General features: G+C 42.8%; 1 protein-coding gene across 1 annotated transcript in view; it reads left to right on the forward strand.

Moving 5' to 3' along the window:
- Window positions 1–21,229, forward strand: part of LOC125108183 (signal-regulatory protein beta-1-like) — a 154,163-nt gene that overhangs the window by 92,029 nt on the left and 40,905 nt on the right. The window lies entirely within an intron of this gene.

Genomic DNA, 21,229 nt, shown 5'->3' on the forward strand with positions numbered 1-21,229 from the left:
ACCACTTTCGGCCTTGAAAGATGTGATGCTTACTTATTGTGATGAGCACCTGTTGGCTACATAGAGATTTGTGGCCTGAGGAAGAGTTGATGGCAAAGTTTGTACTTCATGAAATTGCTCATGGAAAATTCCTCCATGCCAAATGAAACTGAAATCATGTGGTGGGGGACTGATGGTATTTAACTCACCTGTGATGACTGATGTTCGTGCATGTCTGCACCACATAAACTCAGTCATTAGTTGTCAAACAATGATAGCCGTGTGTTAGGCCATCACATTTTTAAAACATAAATTGGGGAACAGGTAATTGAAAACATCAATTTCTACCAGATGTTGGATTTTTTTTTAATTTTATTTATTTATTTGACAGACAGAGATCACAAGCAGGCAGAGAGGCAGACAGAGAGAAAGGAGGAAGCAGGTTCCCTGCTGAGCAGAGAGCCCGACGTGGGACTCGATCCCAGGACCCTGAGATCATGACCTGAGCCGAAAGCAGCGGCTTAACCCACTGAGCCACCCAGGCGCCCCCAGATGTTGGATTTTAAAATATCATTTCACTTCATTCAACACTGGTACATGTACCTAAAACCATATCAATAAATACTACTCTATCTTCGTTGTCTTTGAAAGTTCTATCAGAACTTCATATCCTCCAGAAAGCAAGCAGGTGGATTTTCAAAAAACAAAACAATCAGCCACTGATTGGAGTACAAGAATGGGACAGGAACCTTCTGGAAGAGCTCCCAGTGGCCAATGTGCAAGAGTTTCGGCAACAAATAAGTAAAGTAGTATCTGGTTCTGTTATGGTCTACATGTTCGAGTCTCCACAAAACTGAGTGTTAGAATCCTCAACCCCACATGATGCTGTTGGTAGTGGGGCAGCACTCCAGAAGGTGAGCAGGTTACGAGTGCTCCACCCTTATGAGTGGGATTAGCCCTTAGAGAAGTGACCCCCAGGGATCCCCAGTCATTTGGCCATGTGAGGACAAAGGGAGAAATCTGTGAGGGCCCTCTCCCAACCATGATGGCTCCATGATCTCAGACTCCAGCCTCCTCAACTATGAGCAAGTGCTTTCTTTTGTTTCCTAGGCACCCAGTCTGGAATGTTTTGTTACAGCTGCCTGAATTGACTAAACCAATTATAACCACACATATAAATATCTTTGAACCCATATTGATATAAGTAAATGACTGAATAAATTAATAAACTTTGCTGTCCTGTCAGCAAAGTTCCAAATGATTTATGTAGACATTTCACCCTCAGAAGGGAGCTTAACTGCCTAGTCCTGGAGCGCAGGCACTTGTGTGATTCCCCTCCAAAGACAACAGAATGGCATGGAGGAATAGGGAGTAACTACAGAGGGAACACTTAACAAATACAGTCCAGCCATGTGATCACGAGTTCACCAATAGACATAAACCATGGCCACAATGTGCTTCCTGATATAATGTGATGAAAATGACACTTTTACTCTGTGACCTTCCTCCCTAAACCCACTCCCCCAGTCTGTGTATGAGAAAAGCATCCGACAAATTGCAATGAGGGACATTCCACCATATACCTGAGCAGCACTCAAAGCTGTCAAGCCATCACCATCAAGGAAAGTCCAAGTAGCTCTCACAGCTAAGAAGAGACTAGAGAGACACAACAAGGAAATGTAATGTGGTATACTCCATGGAATTCTGGTCAGAAGGGAACATGGAGTGAAAACTAAGGAAATCTCTTCTGGACTGGATGGTTGTACCTCTCCATCGTTCATAGGATTTGGAGGTGGGGACTTTGCAGATGATGAGGTCATGAGGGTGAAGTCCCCATGAATGGGATCATTGCCTTCATGAAAAGGGGGCAGACAGCCAGGTCACTCCATCCACCAGGGGAAAATACAAGTTGTTGGAAGTCTGCAACTTCAAAGAGAGATCTCATCACAACCCAACTATCATGGCACCCTGATTTCAGACTTCCAGCCTCCAGGACTGTGAGAAATAAGTTCCTGTTGTTTCAAGGCATCCAGCTTATGCTGTTTTGTTATAACAGCCAAAGCTAAGACAAAATCAAACTACGGATTTTGGTTAATAACAATGCCCCAATATTGGTTCACTAATTGTAACAGATGCAACAAATTATGGTAAAATGCTATAAAGAGGGGAAACTGTATGCACCTATATATTGGAACTCTGTGTGATTGTCTCAGTTTTTCTCTAAATGTAAAACTGTTCCAAAAAAGTAACTCTATTCCAAAAAAATGTCAACATCTTGTCCTCATCTGGATCACTGCCCCTTGGAGGGCAATTCAAGGAAATGTGAGGTGGGGAGATGTCTGTGTCTCTATACCCAGATTTTATCTTACTTCACAAGTCTAAGGTTCCTCTTCCTTTCTCTGTTCTCTGTCTTCTGCTAGAGCTCAATCCAAAGCCTGTCACTCAGAGATTCCAGAATAACCTGCTTCTTAGTCCCCCATGATATTCACTCTAAATGTTTCCAATTAGTGAAGCCCAGGTTAGATCAGGTGGAGTCAGGGAGCTCTGGGTGCTTGAGTGAAGTAGGGTAGCTTTAAGACCTCAGTGGTGGATGAAGTTAATCCATGTCCTGTTCCCAAGCAAGTGAGGAGGAAGGGGCTCTGCAGAGGATGGTGCATCCTGTGATACACCAGGCCTCAGGAGATGGCCCTCAGCTGTCAGCCCACTTTGAGATGGCCTCAGTCGAGGAAAGCCACCATGCCCAAGGTCAAGCCTGGGACTTTGCCACATCCATGTCTCATCAACATGAGGATGGAGCCCTGTTCACCCTCTACAACAAAAATCATCACCATCTCCAAAACTCTAACCTCATTCCACACCATGTCTTTGAGCCTCTACATCAGCAGGAATGCAGCCTGGTGAAACTGGGATGGGATGAGCCTCAGGAATGAGCACATGCTGTGGATTCCATAAGCTCTGGGTATCTCAAGCAATTGGCCCAGTAGCTTCTCAGCTTGTGGCCCCCTTGCATGTCCATTTGGTAATCTGAAAAAAAAGTGATAAAAGTCCCATGGTCATTCCTTCATCATAATCCCTTTCCTCTGACATCATGGAGGCAGGGAGTGTCTTCTCTCCTCAGAGCATGGAGTCCTGGGCCTCTCCAGGACAGCATTCAGACAGAGAAGGCTCCAGGGGCCACCACAATGCCTGTCCCTGCCTCCCTACTGTGCCTACCTCTGCCATCTCTACTTCTTCTTCCTTTTTTTTCTTTATTTAATTTCTTCTCAGTGTAACAGAGTTCATTGTTTATGCACCACAACCAGTGCTCCATGCAATACGTGCCCTCCATAATACCCACCACCAGGCTCCCCCAACGTCCCATCCTCTGCTCCTTCAAAACCCTCAGATTGTTTTTCAGAGTCCATAGTCTCTCATGGTTCAATCCCTCCTCCAATTTCCCTCAACTCCCTTCTCTTCTCCATCTCCCCATGTCCTCCATGTTATTTCTTATGCTCCACAAATAAGTGAAACCATATGATAATTGACTCTCTCTGCTTGACTTATTTCACTCAGCATAATCTCTTCCAGTCCCATCCATGTTGATACAAAAGTTGGGTATTCATCCTTTCTAATGGAGGCATAATACTCCATAGTGTATATGGACCACATTTTCCTTATCCATTCATCCATTGAAGGACATCTTGGTTCTTTCCACAGTTTGGCAACTGTGGCCATTGCTGCTATGAACACTAGGATACAGATGGCCCTTCTTTTCACTACATCTGCATCTTTGGGTTAAATACCCAGTAGTGCAATTGCAGGGTCATAGGGAAGCTCTATTTTTAATTTCTTGAGGAATCTCCACACTGTTCTCCAAATTGGCTACACCAATTTGCATTCCCACCAAGAGTGAAAGACGGTTCCCCTTTCTCCACATCCTCTCCAACACACGTTTCCTGTCTTGTTAATTTTGGCTATTCTGAGGTGGTATCTCAATGTGGTTTTGATTTGAATCTCCCTGATGGCTAATGATGATGAACATTTTTTCATGTGTCTGATAGCCATTTGTATGTCTTTATTGGAGAAGTGTCTGTTCATGTCGTCTGCCCATCTTTTGACATGATTATCTGTTTTGTGTGTGTTGAGTTTGAGAAGTTCTTTATAGATACTGGATATCAACCTTTTGTCTGTACTGTCATTTGCAAATATCTTCTCCCATTCCGTGGGTTGCCTCTTTGTTTTGTTGACTGTTCCCTTGGCTGTTCAGAAGCTTTTGATCTTGATGAAGTCCTCAAAGTTCACTTTCACTTTTGTTTCCCTTGCCTTTGGAGACATATCTTGAAAGAAGTTGCTGTGGCTGATATCGAAGAGGTTACTGCCTATGTTCTCCTCTAGGATTCTGATGGTCTCCTGTCTCACCTTGAGGTCTTTTAACTATTTCAAGTTTATCTTTGTGTACAGCATAAGAGAATGGTCGAGTTCTATTCTTCCACATACAGATGTCCAATTTTCCCAGCACCATTTATTGAAGAGACTGTCTTTTTTCCACCGTATATTTTTTCCTGCTTTGTCGAAGATTATTTGACCATAGAATTGAGGGTCCATATCTGGGCTCTCTACTCTGTTCCACTGGTCTATGTGTCTGTTTTTATGCCAGTACCATGCTGTCTTGGTGATCACAGCTTTGTAGTAAAGCTTGAAATCAGGCAACATGATGCCCCCAAGTTTGTTTTTCTTTTTCAACATTTCCTTAGCAATTTGGGGTCTCTTCTGATTCCATACAAATTTTAGGATTATTTGCTCCAGCTCTTTGAAAAATACTGGTGGAATTTTGATCGGAATGGCATTAAACGTATAGATTGCTCTAGGCAGTGTAGACATTTTAACAATGTTTATTCTTCTGATCCAAGAGCATGGAATGGTCTTCCATCTTTTTGTGTCTTCTTCAATTGCTTTCATGAGTGTTCTGTATTTCCTCAAGTACAGATCCTTTACCTCTTTGGTTAGGTTTATTCCCAGGTATCTTATGGTTCTTGGTGTTATAGTAAATGGAATCGATTCTCTAATTCCCCTTTCTGTGTTTTCATTGTTAGTGTATAAGAAAGCCACTGATTTCTGTACATTGACTTTGTATCCTGCCACGTTACTGAATTGCTGTATGAGTTCTAGTAGTTTGGGGGTGGAGTCTTTGGGGTTTTCCATATAAAGAATCATGTAATCTGCAAGGAGAGAGAGTTTGACTTCTTCATTGCCAATTTGGATACCTTTTATTTCTCTTTGTTTTCTGATTGCTGTTGCTAGGACTTCTAATACTATGTTGAACAAGTGTGGCAAGAGTGGGCATCCTTGTCGTGTTCCTGATCTCAAGGGGAAGGCTGTGAGCATTTTCCCATCGAGGATGATATTTGCTGTAGGTTTTTCATAGAAAGATTTGATGAAGTTCAGAAATGTTCCCTCTATCCCTATACTTTGATACGTTTTAATCAGGAACAGATGCTGGATTTTGTCAAATGCTTTTTCTGCATCAGTTGAGAGGACCATGTGGTTCTTCTCTCTTCTCTTATTGATTTGTTCTATCACATTGATTGATTTCTGAATATTGAGCCATCCTTGCAACCCAGGGATGAATCCCACCTGGTCATGGTGGATAATCTTTTTAATGTGCTGTTGGATCCTATTTGCTAGGATCTTGTTGAGAATCTTAGTATCCATATTCATCAGGGATATTGGTCGAAATTCTCCTTTTTGGTAGGGTCTTTTCCTGGTTCGGGGATCAGGTTAATGCTTCATAAAAAGAGTTTGGAAGTTTTCCTTCTGCTTCAATTGTTTGAAACAGCTTCAGGAGAGTAGGTGTTGTTTCTTCTTTGAAAGTTTGGTAGAATTCCCCAAGGAATCCATCAGCTCTTAGGCTCTTGTTTTTTGGGAGGTTTTTGATCACTGCTTCAATCTCGTTACTAGATATCAGTCTATTCAGCTTGTCAATGTCTTCCTGGTTCTATTTTGGAAGTTTATAGTTTTCCAGGAATACATCCATTTCATCTAGGTTGCTTAACTTCTGATGATTGTTTCTATTTCCGTGGTGTTAGTTGTGATCTCTCCATTTTCATTCATAATTTTATTAATTTGGGCCTTCTCTCTTTTGGATTAGTGTGGCCAATGGCTTATCGATCTTATTGATTCTTTCAAAAAACCAGCTTCTAGTTTCATTGATGCGTTCTACTGTATCTCTAGTTTCTATCTCATTGATTTCTGCTCTAATCTTGATTATTTCCCTTCTTGTGTGTGGAGTTGGCTTAATTTGTTGTTGATTCTCCAGTTCTTTAAGGTTTAAAGGCAGCTGGTGTATTCTGGATTTTTCAATTTTTTTGAGGGAGGCTTGGATGGCTATGTATTTCCCCCATAGGACTGACTTTGCTGTAGCCCATAGGTTTTGGACTGAAGTGTCTTCATTCTCATTGGTTTCCATGAATTGTTTAAGTTCTTCTTTGATCTCCTGGCTGATCCAAGCATTCTTAAGCAAGGTGGTCTTTAGCTTCCAGGTGTTTGAGTTCCTTCCAAACATTTCCTTGTGGTTGAGCTCCAGTTTCAAAGCATTGTGATCTGAGAATGTGCAGGGAATAATCTCAATCTTTTCATATCGTTTGAGCCCTGATTTGTGACTCAGTACTTGGTCTATTCTGGAGAAGGTTCCATATACACTCGAGAAGAATGAGTATTATGTTGTTTAGGGTGGAATGCTCTGTATATATCTATGAGGTCCTCTGGTCTAAAGTGTCATTCAATGCTCTTGTTTCTTTATTGATTTTTTGCTTGGATGATCTGTCTATTACTGAGAGTGGCATGTTAAGATTTCCTATTATTAATGTATTCATATCAATATGACTCTTTATCTTGATTAACATTTTCTTATGTAATTGGCTGCTCCATATTGGGGGTATAAATATTTACAATTGTTAGATCTTCTTGGTGGATATTCTCTTTAAGAATTATGTAGTGTCTGGGCACCTGGGTGGCTCAGTGGATTAGGCCTCTGCCTTCCGCTCAGGTCATGATCTCAGGGTCCTGGGATCAAGCCCTGCATTGGGCTCTCTGTTTGGCAGGGAGCCTGCTTCTCTTCTCTCTCTCTGCCTGCCTCTCTGCCAACTTGTGATCTCTCTGTCAAATAAATAAATAAAATCCTAAAAAAAAAAGAATTATGTGGTGTCCTTCTGTATCTCTGACTACAGTCTTTAGTTTAAAATCTGATTTATCTGATATGAGAATCTCTACCCCAGCCTTCTTTTGAGGCCCATTGCCATGAAAGATGCTTCTCCATCCTTTCACTTCCAGTATGGTTGTATCCTTAGGTTCGAAATGGGTCTCTTGTAGACAACATATGGATGGGTCCTGTTGTCTTATCCAGTCTGCAACCCTGTGTCATTTTATGGGCACATTTAGGCCATTCACATTGAGAATGATTATTGATAGATACGTTTTTATTGACATCGTGTCACCTGTGACATCTTTGTTTCTATAGATTGTCTCCATATATTTCTGTTCAATGATATTCTTAAGATTTTTCCTCTTTTATAAAACCCCCTTAATATTTCCTGCAGTGTTAGCCTAGTGCTCGCATACTCTTAAACCTTGCCAGTCTTGGAAGCTCTTTATCTCTCCATCCACTTTTTTTTTTAATTTTTTAAAAAGATTTTATTTATTTGACAGAGAGAAATCACAAGTAGGCAGAGAGGCAGGCAGAGAGAGAGGAGGAAGCAGGCTCCCCGCTGAGCAGAAAGCCCGATGTGGGGCTTGAACCCAGGACCTGGGATCATGACCTGAGCCGAAGGCAGCGGCTTAACCCACTGAGCCACCCAGGCGCCCCACGTTCCAATTTTCCAAAGCTTCTTCTATTAACATTATTTTGTGGACCTAACTTGGTTTTAATTCACCTGTAAATGCTTAAAAGAATTTTCCTGTGAAATACCTGGGTCTCCATGACTTTTTTCCAAATTTATTTATTTATTTCACAGAGAGAGAGAAAGAGAGAGAGAGATCACAAGTAGGCAGAGAGGCAAGCAGAAGAGAGAGAGAGAGGTGGAAGAAGGCTCCCTGCTGAGCATGGAGCCCAATGTAGGATTCCATCGCCGGACCCTGGGATCATGACCTGAGCCTAAGGCAGAGGCTTAACCCACTGAGCCACCCAGGCACCAGATTCTTTTATTTCTCTGAATAGAATCTGAATAGCTAGGGCTACTCAAATTCTTCATTTCATATTGAACGCTTGTGGTAGGCTGTGCTTTTGAGAAATGTGGTCTTTTGTCAAATTTCTGTGTTGTCAAATTTCTGCACATAGAGCTTCTCATAGTATTACCTAGTAATCCTTGTGATGTCTGCAGGGTATCCTGTTTCATCCCTGATATTGGAAATGGGTCAATTCTCATTTTTTTTTCATTGTTACAATGGTTAGAAGTTTTTAAAATTTATCAGTCTTCTCAAAGAACCCACGTTCATTTCAGTGATATTCTCTATTGTTTGTTGTTAATTTCTTTGCTTTTTCTCCTCTTTTTTTAATTTCCTTCTCTTGTTTTGAGCTTATTTTGCTGCTCCTCATTTTTTTTTTTTGAAATGGGAAAAACATTATCAAGTCTAGACTTTTCTTTGTTCGAGGAGGCCACAGCTGAGCCTCCTCTTGTCTTGGGGAATTGGGAGTGCGGACCCAGGATACCTGGTGTGGGTTCCCCCTCCAGAATGGAAGCAACTAGCCCAGTTGCCTTCCTCTTCCACCTTTCAGAACCCCCCATGGGTGGACCTCTCGTGAGTTCCAGGGGGCAGGCTTCTACTGAGCCAGGAGAGGTGGGAGAGATGAGTCCATACCATCTCCTGCCCTTTCCTGTGCTTGGTGAATGTGGGAGGGGAATGGCATAAGAGGATGTGCATTTGGACTGGGAGATTTTTCTCTTTTGTCTCCAGAGATTCTGCAGTTTGGGCATTGCTCTTCAAGAACTACCGAGAGCCAGTTTTCCATAGAATTTACTGTCCTTTTGTTGTTTTTCCTTTGGGTTGAGAGGCTGTATTTGGAGATGAGTAGTTAAGCCTCTGTCATGTACTCAGCAGCCCATTACAAAGTGCCCACAGGGCTTTGAAATGCTTGGCCCCAGTGTCCATATCCCAGATCTCGGTATCCATCTCCCATATTTCCCCATCAGGGCCCCACTCTAGTACAGTAGGTGCAGTGTAGCTGAGAAGTCAGTCCTCTCTGTAGCACTGATACTCATATTTATGTTGGACCCAACAGTGTCCTCAGCTTTTTCTGCCCTCCAGCTCTAGGAGGTAAGAGTCTGCACTGTTACTCAGAAGTCCCTGGACATTCACACATAACCTTTCACATGTGATCAGTCTTCGCTTTGTACTGTCTTTCTCTGAAGGGTTGATGCCCTGCAACAGCCACCCAACCCGTAGTACTTATAATTATCTCATCATTTCCAGAATGCCAGGATACTCCCTGCTTCTGCTCACACCAGCCCAGATCACCGTGGTGAGGTTTCAGCAGTGACAAGGGCAGGGCAAGCCGACACCTACCCTGTTCTACCTCCCACAGGGCTGGGGGCCTCATGACCAGCTGGCAGAAAGAGGCCCCAGTCCAAATGGGCCCATTAGAGTTGGCCTTCCAGACCCCAACCAGACAAACTCCACACATCAGGTGACCCAGGAGGGAGACTCTCAGATGATATGAGAAGAGAGAAAGCTCACTGTGGTTTGCTGCCCGATCCACCTGCATGAGAGAGCGAAGGAGGCAGGACAGGCAAAGGGAGATGTTGACACAATTCAGCATGGCAAGACTCAGCCTCAGTGAGCAAGCAAACTGAATGCTCTTTGTGAGTTGTTTTAAATGGAGAGGAATGGTTTAGCCTCTGTAACCCCACTTCCTCAATCCTTCTACTACTGGCTCCCCTGTAGAAACAGGTACAAACATGGATAATAAAGCTCTTTCAACTCAGAAAAAGCCCAGGGGCCCCAAAGCAGAGACCTGATATCCTCTAACATGCCAGGGGCAAATATGCTGAGACCTACTCCTTCTTTTAAGATTGCTCTACATATTTCAAAAAATATTTGATTTTTTAAACTCAAATATAAAATAAAAAATGGGTCATTGTATAAAGTCAAAAAATTGGAAGCTGTCCTTCCAGATCAACAGTCTATGTCCAAGAGACAGACGTCGGCCGACAGTGGCAATGGGGTTCAGATGGCCTGATGGTGTTTGAAACTCTCCTGAGCATTAGACCCCATTTCCTTGATTCCCCAGGATATTGTCCAGCCAGCAGGTCTCCTGAGGTCAGGTCATCCTGAGGACTCCCTCCTCACTTCTGTACATGGGAGTTGTCAAACCATGTACATGGAGCAAAGCAGGACAGCCTTGCCCCTCAATGACCGTGATATCTGTTCTCACTCCACTTGAGGCCAGGCAGACATTTGTCCCTATGGCCCAGAGAGTTTGGCTTTGTCCTGGTCCAAAGACAAGGTCTCAGAGTCATCTTGTAGGACAGCAGTGAGGGGTTTCCCTGGGTCTGAGCCATCTCATCTGTCCACCCTCTGTAAACTAGGAGGCTGTTGGCTCATCAGAAAGAGGCTGTAGGACCTGCTCCACTGTGTGTGAGAACCAATTCAGTAAACCAAACTTACCCGTTCCTGAGTGCTCGTTCTCCCCACCTCTTCCCTCAAGAAGGACACCTGGCAGTAAGAAAGGGGTGAGTGAGGTGAGGAACGTCTTACCCCGAATTCTGCCTTGAGCAGGGGAAGAATTCATGAGCCTCAGAGTGTTGAAAAGCCTGAGTCACTTCAGATTAAGTGGAGGACCCGGGGAATGGACTCCAGGTTGCCCCCCCTCTGATGGTGCCTCCTAACCCTTCTTTTGCAGAGTCAAGGTCATCTACTCCATTCCTGATGGCTGTCACCCTGGGCCCGAAGCTGCTGCTGCTCATCACTTTCTCTGCCATCTATGTCCACAAGAAGTGAGTGCCCAATTGTAAGTTGTGGGTCAGGGAGGACAGGCACATTAATCCCAGAAAGAGCCAGGTCAGGAAGAGGGGCAACCCACAGGTCACACAGGGTCAGTGCCCACCTACAGTAAAGAGCATGTGACACACCTCCGTTGATATCCTCTGGAGTCTCAGGGGTCCCAGCTCTCTGAGGTGTTGGGGGCGGGGACATTTAGCCTATAAAATGTGGGCAGGGTTAAAGGCTTTCAAAGAGTGTGGACAGAGTCCTAGGGATTCTGGGAAGGAAGTGGGCAGAGAGGCTGAATGAGAGGCAGCTACATGGGAGGATCCCTTGGAGAACATCACTAGATAACGGAGAACTGGAGCTTCTTTGGTCACAAGATGTCTGCATTTAGAGGAACACTGACAGGTGCCAGAGAGCTGCTCTCAGGACTTTTTCCAATCTGATCCTCTGTGGGACATACTGGAGGGGATGGAGTGAGGGTATCAAGCCCTACAGGAGGAGGCTAAAGTGGCAGAGTCCTCTATCAGGGGCTGCCTGTCCTTTCACAACGGGTGTCCTAGGAGGAAAATAGCACCAAGGACATAAGAGACACGTGGGGAACATTTCTTGAATGTTGAGCCAATAATCAACTGTGAACATGGGTCCCATAGCTCCTCCCTTTCTCTCCTACTACATGTCATCCTCAGTCTCTGCTGCCTCCTTCCTTCCTTGAGGGACCCAGGCAAAAACAAGGAACAACTAGAAGCTTCCCAACTCTGCCCCAAATACCTTCTTCTTCCAGAGACCCACCTGCCCAAAGTCCCTTCTGCTCCTTCTAACAATCCTTGATGCCCTCAGAGCTGGGTCTTCATACCGGGTCCTCAGAGGGGCCGTAGGAAATTTCTCTGGGGACTGATGCATGGGTATGTGCCTGAATGTGAGAAACAATTCCCACCTACACATAACAGGTGTCTATCATTCATCTTCTGGGGACTATGGCCATGAACTGCATGCTCCCGTCCATGTTCTTGGGAGTTATTTCTGCCAACCCCCAGACATTCTAGGCTTAGTGAGGTTCTTCACTGGGTCTTAAATAAAATGAATCTCATCCTGGTTTGAAGAATAGAAATGATCCTCCTTCCCCTTTGCCTACATGTCCTACTCCTCAGTCCCAAGGACAAAATGCCCTCCTCCCTGTGATGGGAACACTAGTTCTTCTGTCACCTTCTTTCTTCCCAGCCCCACTGCTCATGTACATGAGATGGCAGTCCAGAATCCTGGAGCGATCCTTGGTTTTCATACTTTATATGCCATATTCAATTCTGCCTTCAGAATGCTGTGTGCAGTGGCAATATGGTAAATGTGAAGTAATCTTCTCAGAGAAAGGAAAAGAATCCTGATTTGTAGTACTTATGGACTTCGTGGTGTCAACACTCCCAATGTGACCAACGCAAGCTAACAGTGGTTCACAACTTGCTTATAAAATTCCTGAAAAGTTCTCAGGTGTGACTGCAAGCCTCCTCCCAAAACCAGTGAGCTCCACCCAGAATCCGTACACTGCTCACCCCAAGGCTGCTCCCTGGTCCTGGCAACCAGCATTCCTTCCTGGACCATTCTTCCTCTTTTACAGCTCTCCAGTTTCAGCTACAGTGATTCCATGGCAATGAAAGTCAAACTGTGTCTTTCCTCTGCTTCTTCCCCCTAAAGATCTGCGTGATACTCTCTCCCTCTTTGAAGCTCTGATTAAACATCACCTTATTAAAAAGTCCCTTCCAGGCAGGGAGGAGTCAAGATGGCAGAGAAGTAGCAGGCTGAGACTACTTCAGGTAGTGGGAGATCAGCTAGATAGCTTATCTAAAGATTGCAAACACCTACAAATCCAATGGGAGATTGAAGAGAAGAAGAACAGCAACTCTAGAAACAGAAAATCAACCACTTTCTGAAAGGTAGGACTGGCGGAGAAGTGAATCCAAAGCCATGGGGAGATAGACCGCGGGGGGAGGGGCCGGCTCCCAGCAAGCTGTGGAGAAACGGAGCACAAAATCAGGACTTTTAAATAGTAAATAGTAATTTTTTTAAAGATTTTTTATTTATTTATTAGACAGATAGAGATCACAAGTAGGCAGAGAGGCAGGCAGAGAGAGAGGAGGAAGCAGGATCCCTGCTGATCAGAGAGCCCGATGCGAGGCTCGATCCCAGGACCCTGGGATCATGACCTGAGCTAAAGGCAGAGGCTTAACCCACTGAGCCACCCAGGCGCCCCCAAATCAGGACTTTTAAAAGTCTGTTCCACTGAGGGACATCGCTCCAGAGGTTTAACCATGGTGAAGCCCACGCAGGGTCAGTGTGGCCTCAGGTCCCGCAGGGTCACAGAAGGATCGGGGGTGTCTGAGTGTCGCAGAGCTTACAGGTATTAGAACGGGGAAGCCGGCTACAGAGACAGAGCCAAGGAGTAAGCTCTAAGCTCGGGGTTACCTTGAACCGGTCGCAGGCTCGGTCAGCTCGGAGCGCAGCTGGAGGCCAGGGTGACGGGAGTAATTGGGCGCTGTTCTCTGAGGGCGCACTGAGGAGTGGGGCCCTGGGCTCTCGGCTCCTCCGGGCCAGAGACTGGGAGAACGCCATCTTCATTCCCGTCCTCCGGAACTCTATGGAAAGCGCTCAGGGAACAAAAGCACCCAAAAGCAAACCCCAGCGGATTACTCGGACCGGCCCCGGGTAAGGGTGGTGCAACTCCGCCTGGGGCAAAGACACTTGAGAATCACTACAACAGGCCCCTCCCCCAGAAGATCAACAAGAAACCCAGCCAGGACCAAGTTCACCTACCAAGGAGTGCAGTTTCAATACCAAGGAGAGCAGCGGAATTCCAGAGGAGGAGAAAGCAAAGCACGGAACTCATGGCTTTCTCCCCATGATTCTTTAGCCTTGCAGTTAATTTAATATTTTCTTCTTTTTCAATTTTTTTTTCTTCTTCTAATTTTTTTTAACTTTTACCCTTTTCTTTTTTAACGTTTTTAAACTAGTTTATCTAATATATATATATATATATATATATATATATATATATATATTCCTTTTTATATTTTTTCTTTATTGGCTTTCTTTTTTTAATTTTTTTTCTTTCTGAACCTCTTTTTATCCCCTTTCTCCCCCCTCACGATTTGGGATCTCTTCTGATTTGGCTAAAGCATATTTTCCTGGGGTTGTTGCCACCCTTTTAGTATTTTACTTGCTCCTTCATAAACTCTTATCTGGACAAAATGACAAGGCAGAAAAATTCACCACAAAAAAAAAGAACAAGAGGCAGTACCAAAGGCTAGGGACCTAATCAATACAGACATTGGTAATATGTCAGATGTAGAGTTCAGAATGACGATTCTCAAGGTTCTAGCTGGGCTCGAAAAAGGCATGGAAGATATTAGATAAACCCTCTCGGGAGATATAAAAGCCCTTTCTGGAGAAATAAAAGAACTAAAATCGAACCAAGTTGAAATCAAAAAAGCTATTAATGAGGTGCAATAAAAACTGGAGGCTCTCACTGCTAGGATAAATGAGGCAGAAGAAAGAATTAGCGATATAGAAGACCAAATGACAGAGTAAAGAAGCTGAGCAAAAGAGGGACAAACAGCTACTGGATATGAGGAGAGAATTCGAGAGATAAGTGACACCATAAGACGAAACAACATTAGAATAATTGGGATTCCAGAAGAAGAGGAAACAGAGAGGGGAGCAGAAGGTATATTGGAGAAAATTATTGGGGAGAATTTCTCCAATATGGCAAAGGGAACAAGCATCAAAATCCAGGAGGTTCAGAGAACCCCCCTCAAAGTCAATAAGAATAGGTCCACACCCCATCACCTAATAGTAAAATTTACAAGTCTTAGTGACAAAGAAAAGATCCTGAAAGCAGCCCGGGAAAAGAAGTCTGTAACGTACAATGGTAAAAATATTAGATTGGCAGCAGACTTATCCACAGAGACCTGGCAGGCCAGAAAGAGCTGGCATGATATATTCAGAGTACTAAACGAGAAAAACATGCAGCCAAGAATACTATATCCAGCTAGGCTATCATTGAAAATAGAAGGAGAGATTAAAAGCTTCCAGGACAAACAAAAACTGAAAGAATTTGCAAATACCAAACCAGCTCTACAGGAAATATTGAAAGGGGTCCTCTAAGCAAAGAAAGACCCTAAAAGTAGTAGACCAGAAAGAAACAGAGACAATATACAATAACAGTCACCTTACAGGCAATACAATGGCACTAAATTCATATCTCTCAATACTTACCCTGAATGTTAATGGGCTAAATGCCCCAATCAAAAGACACCGGGTATCAGAATGGATAAAAAAACAAAACCCATCTATATGTTGCCTACAAGAAACTCATCTTAAACCCGAAGACACCTCCAGGTTTAAAGTGAGGGGGTGGAAAAGAATTTACCATGCTAATGGACATCAGAAGAAAGCAGGAGTGGCAATCCTTATATCAGATCAATTAGATTTTAAGCCAAAGACTATAATAAGAGATGAGGAAGGACACTATATCATACTCAAAGGAACTGTCCAACAAGAAGATCTAACAATTTTAAATATCTATGCCCCTAACGTGGGAGCAGCCAACTATATAAACCAATTAATAACAAAATCAAAGAAACACATCGACAATAATACAATAATAGTAGGGGACTTTAACATTTCCCTCACTGAAATGGATAGATCATCCAAGCAAAAGATCAACAAGGAAATAAAGGCCTTGAATGACACACTGGACCAGATGGACATCACAGATATATTCAGAACATTTCATCCCAAAGCAACAGAATACACATTCTTCTCTAGTGCACATGGAACATTCTCCAGAATGGACCACATCCTCGGTCCAAAATCAGGTCTCAACCGGTATCAAAAGATTGGGATCATTCCCTGCATATTTTCAGACCACAATGTTCCGAAGCTAGAACTCAATCACAAGAGGAAGTTTGGAAAGAACCCAAATACATGGAGACTAAACAGCATCCTTCTAAAGAATGAATGGGTCAACCAGGAAATTAAAGAAGAACTGAAAAAATTCATGGAAACAAATGATAATGAAAACACAACAGTTCAAAATCTGTGGGACACAACAAAGGCAGTCCTGAGAGGGAAATATATAGCGTACAAGCCTTTCTCAAGAAACAAGAAAGGTCTCAGGTACACAACCTAACCCTACACCTAAAAGAGCTGGAGAAAGAACAAGAAAGAAAGCCTAAACCCAGCAGGAGAAGAGAAATCATAAACATCAGAGCAGAAATCAATGAAATAGAAACCAAAAAAAACTATAGAACAAATCAACGAAACTAGGAGCTGGTTCTTTGAAAGAATTAATAAGATCAATAAACCCCTGGCCAGACTTATCAAAAAGAAAAGAGAAAGGACCCAAATAAATAAAATCATGAATGAAAGAGGAGAGATCACAACGAACACCAAAGAAATCCAGACAATTATAAGAACATACTATGAGCAACTCTACGCCAACAAATTTGACAATCTGGAAGAAATGGATGCATTCCTAGAGACATATAAACTACCACAACTGAGCCAGGAAGAATAGAAAGCCTGAACGGACCCATAACCAGTAGAGAGATTGAAACAGTCATCAAAAATCTCCAAACAAACAAAAGCCCAGGGCCAGATGGCTTCCCAGGGGAATTCTACCAAACATTTAAAGAAGAACTAATTCCTATTCTCCTGAAACTGTTCCAAAAAATAGAAATGGAAGGAAAATTTCCAAACTCATTTTATGAGGCCAGCATCACCTTGATCCCAAAACCAGACAAGGATCCCATCAAAAAAGAGAACTACAGACCAATATACTTGATGAACACAGATGCAAAAATTCTCGCCAAAAAAAATAGCCAATAGGATTCAACAGTACATTAAAAGGATTATTCACCACATCCAAGTGGGATTTATTCCAGGGCTGCAAGGTTGGTTTAACATCCGCAAATCAATCAATGGGATACAACACATTAATAAAAGGAAGAACAAGAACCATATGATACTCTCCATAGATGCTGAAAAAGCATTTGACAAAGTACAGCATCCCTTCCTGATCAAAACTCTTCAAAGTGTAGGGATAGACGGCACATACCTCAATATTATCAAAGCCATCTATGAAAAACCCACCGCAAATATCATTCTCAATGGAGAAAAACTGAAAGCTTTTCCGCTAAGGTCAGGAATACGGCAGGGATGTCCGTTATCACCACTGCTATTCAACATAGTACTAGAAGTCCTAGCCTCAGCAATCAGACAACAAAAGGAAATTAAAGGCATCCAAATCGGCAAAGAAGAAGTCAAACTATCACTCTTTGCAGATGATATGATACTCTATGTGGAAAACCCAAAAGACTCCACTCCAAAACTGCTAGAACTTGTACAGGAATTCAGTAAAGTGTCAGGATATAAAATCAATGCACAGAAATCAGTTGCATTTCTCTACACCAATAACAAGACAGAAGAAAGACAAATTAAGGGGTCAATCCCATTTACAATTGCACCCAAAACTATAAGATACCTAGGAATAAACCTAACCAAAGAGACTAAGAATCTATACACAGAAAACTATAAAGTACTCATGAAAAAAATTGAGGAAGACACAAAGAAATGGAAAAATGTTCCATGCTCCTGCATTGGAAGAATAAATATTGTGAAAATGTCTATGCTACCTAAAGCAATCTACACATTTAATGCAATTCCTATCAAAGTACCATCCATTTTTTTCAAAGAAATGGAACAAATAATCCTAAAATTTATATGGAACCAGAAAGGACCTCGAATAGCCAAAGGAATATTGAAAAAGAAAGCCAAAGTTGGTGGCATCTCAATTCCAGACTTCAAGCTCTATTACAAAGCTGTCATCATCAAGACAGCATGGTACTGGCACAAAAACAGACACATAGATCAATGGAACAGAATAGAGAGCCCAGAAATGGACCCTCAACTCTATGGTCAACTCATCTTCGACAAAGCAGGAAAGAATGTCCAATGGAACAAAGACAGCCTCTTCAATAAATGGTGTTGGGAAAATTGGACAGCCACATGCAGAAAAATGAAATTGGATCATTTCCTTACACCACACACGAAAATAGACTCAAAATGGATGAAGGATCTCAATGTGAGAAAGGAATCCATCAAAATCCTCGAGGAGAACACAGGCAGCAACCTCTTCGACGTCAGCCTGGGCTTCACCCCAGTTAAGCCTCTGGAGCGATGTCCCTCAGCAGAACAGACTTTTAAAAGTCCTGATTTTGCTCCATTGCTCCGCCGCTCGCCGGGAGCCGGCCCCTCCCCCCGCGGTCTATCTTCCCGTCGCTTTGGATTCACTTCTCCGCCAGTCCTACCTTTCAGATAGTGGTTGATTTTCTGTTTCTAGAATTGTTGTTCTTCTTCTCTTCAATCTCCCGTTGGAATTTTAGGTGTTTGCAATCTTTAGATAAGCTATTTAGATGATCTCCCGCTACCCGAAGTAGTCTCAGCCTGCTACTTCTCCGCCATCTTGACTCCTCCCTTAACATTTTAATTTTAGATAATGTCATAGTCAGTATCTACATTATAATTACAATGACACTGTGTTTTATACTCAATCTCTTTTTTCTTTCAAGATTTTATTTAAATTAAGTTAGTTTACATATAATAGTGTTAGTTTCAGGGGTAGAATTTAGTGATTCGGGGTGCCTGGTTGGCTTAGTGGGTTAAGCCTCTGCCTTCAGCTCAGGTCATGGTCTCAGGGTCCTGGGATCGAGCCCCATGTCGGGCTCTCTACTCAGCAAGGAGTCTGCTTCCCCCTCTCTCTCTGCCTGCCTCTCTGCCTGCTTGTGATCTCTCTTTCTGTTAAATGAATCTTAAAAACAAAAATTAGTGATTCACCAATAACATATGACACCCAGTGCTTATTACATCAGGTGTCTCAACCTTGTAACATTCCCAGCTTTTGTTTGCATTGATCTACTCATGTGCATTTTGGGTAACCACCACCATATTCAGGGTACAGAACAATTCCATGGCTGCAGAGCTTACCCTTGTGGTAGCCTCTCTTGGTGACAGCCAGCCCCACCACCCAAACCTCTGGCACATGCCGATCTGTTCTCTATAACTTTGAGAATGTTGTCGAAGTGGAGTCCCACAGTATGGACATTTTGAGAGTGGTTTTGATCACTCCACATAAAGCCTTTGGAATCTCACAAGTTGGGCACATGTAAATCAGTTATGCCTTTTTATTGTTGTGTAGGAAACAAAATGTTGTGTAGGTGCTGGTAGGAAAGCACCACAGTTTGTTCAACCATTCACTTATCACTGGGCATTTTGCATGTTTCCAATTTTTTTCCCATTTGAGAAAAGCTGCTCTAAACATTCAGTCAGAGATTGTGTGAAGCTATTGTCTTCATTGTGCTCAGAAAAATGACGGGGAGAGTGATCTCTGGGACATAAAACATGCTTCCTCTCCAGAAAGAGGAAGAAATGATGCTTTTTGTTAGAGGCAAGCACATACAACTTCTTTTTTTAATGATTTTATTTCTTTTTTATGTAAACTTTACACCAAACCCCATGATCAAGAGTTGCTCGCTTCACCAACTGAGCCAACCACATACCCTAAGCAAATATAGCTTCTGAAGTCCACACTGCACTGCGCATTTGGGCTAAGTTTCCATCAATAAGAGGTGGGCATAGGGAGTCATTTCTGGAGCAGACCTCATTTGACCCCAAAATTTTTTAGGTCCTGACGAACCCATTTCATGGTCCAGCTCAGTAGCTCTTAGTGGAAGCTGGTGCAGAATGAGGTCACAAGCCAGCCACTCCCAGATGTCCAGAGCTCAGGAGATGAGACACAGCTCCCAACTGCAGATCCTTCTTAGCCTGGGGCTCCCATGTGGAGAATCACCATGAAGACCTGAAGATGGGGGAGAGGCCCAGGGCAGAAAGCAGAGGCCCCAGGTGGACAAGAACCATCATTTTTGCTGGGTCTGTCCACTCTCTCTGAAACATAAGAAGAATTTCTTCCAAATTATTTCTTATGACTGAGTTCCAGTTTCAAAGTACTATGGTCTGAGAAATTGCGGGCAATAATCTCAGTCTTTTGGTATTGGTTGAGACCTAATATGTGACCCAGTATGTGGTCTATTCTGGAGAAAGTTCCATGTGCACTTGAGAAGAATGAGTATTCTGTTGTTTTAGGGTGGAAAGTTCTGTATGTATCTATGAAGTCCATCTAGTTCAGTGTGTCATTCAAAACTCTTGTTTCTTTGTTGATTTTCTCCTTAGATGGATCTGTCTGTTGCTGAGAGTGGGGTGTTGAGGTTCCTACTATTAATGTTTTATTATCAATATGTCTCTTTATTTTGTTTAACAGTTGCCTTCTATAGTTGACTGTTCCCATGTTGGGAGCATAGATATGTCCAATTGTTAGATCCCCTTGTTGGATAGACACTTTAAGAATGATATAGTGTCCTTTTGTATCTCTAACTATGGTCTTTAGCTTAAAATCTAAAGGATGAAAGACCTCAGTGTGAGACAGGAATCCATCAAAATCCTAGAGGAAACATAGGCAGTAACCGCTTCAACATCAGCCACAGAATATTCTTTCAAGACACGTCTCCAAAGGCAAGGGAAACAAGAGCAAAAATAAACTTTTAGGGGGCGCCTGGGTGGCTCAGTGGGTTAAAGCCTCTGCTTTCGGCTCAGGTCATGATCTCAGGGTCCTGGGATCGAGCCCCGCATTGGGCTCTCTGCTCCGCAGAGAGCCTGCTTCCTCCTCTCTCTCTTCCTGCATCTCTGCCTAGTTGTGATTTCTCTCTGTCAAATAAATAAAATATTTAAAAAAATAAAATTAAAACTTTAAAAAAAACTTTTAGGACTTCATCAAGATAAAAAATTTCTGCACAGCAAAGGAAACAGTCAACAACATCAAAAAAGGAGACAACCCATGGAATGGGAGAAGATATTTGTAAATGACACTACAGATAAAGGGCTGGTATCCAAGATCTGTAAAGAACTTCTCAAACTCAATCCACAATGAACAAATAATCAAGTCAAAAAATGGGCAGAAGACATGAACAGACATTTCTCCAAAGAAGACATACAAATTGCTAACAAACATATGAAAAAATGTTCACCATCATTAGTCATCAGGCAGATTCAAAACAAAACCATATTGAGATACCACCTTACACCAGTTAGAATGGCAAAACCTGAAAAGACAAGAAACAAGAAATGCTGGAGTGGTTGTGGAGAAAGGAGAACCATCTCACACTGTTGATAGGAATGCAAGTTGGTACAG

Source organism: Lutra lutra, chromosome 9 (assembly GCF_902655055.1).
Source record: "Lutra lutra chromosome 9, mLutLut1.2, whole genome shotgun sequence".
Lineage (NCBI taxonomy): Eukaryota > Metazoa > Chordata > Mammalia > Carnivora > Mustelidae > Lutra > Lutra lutra.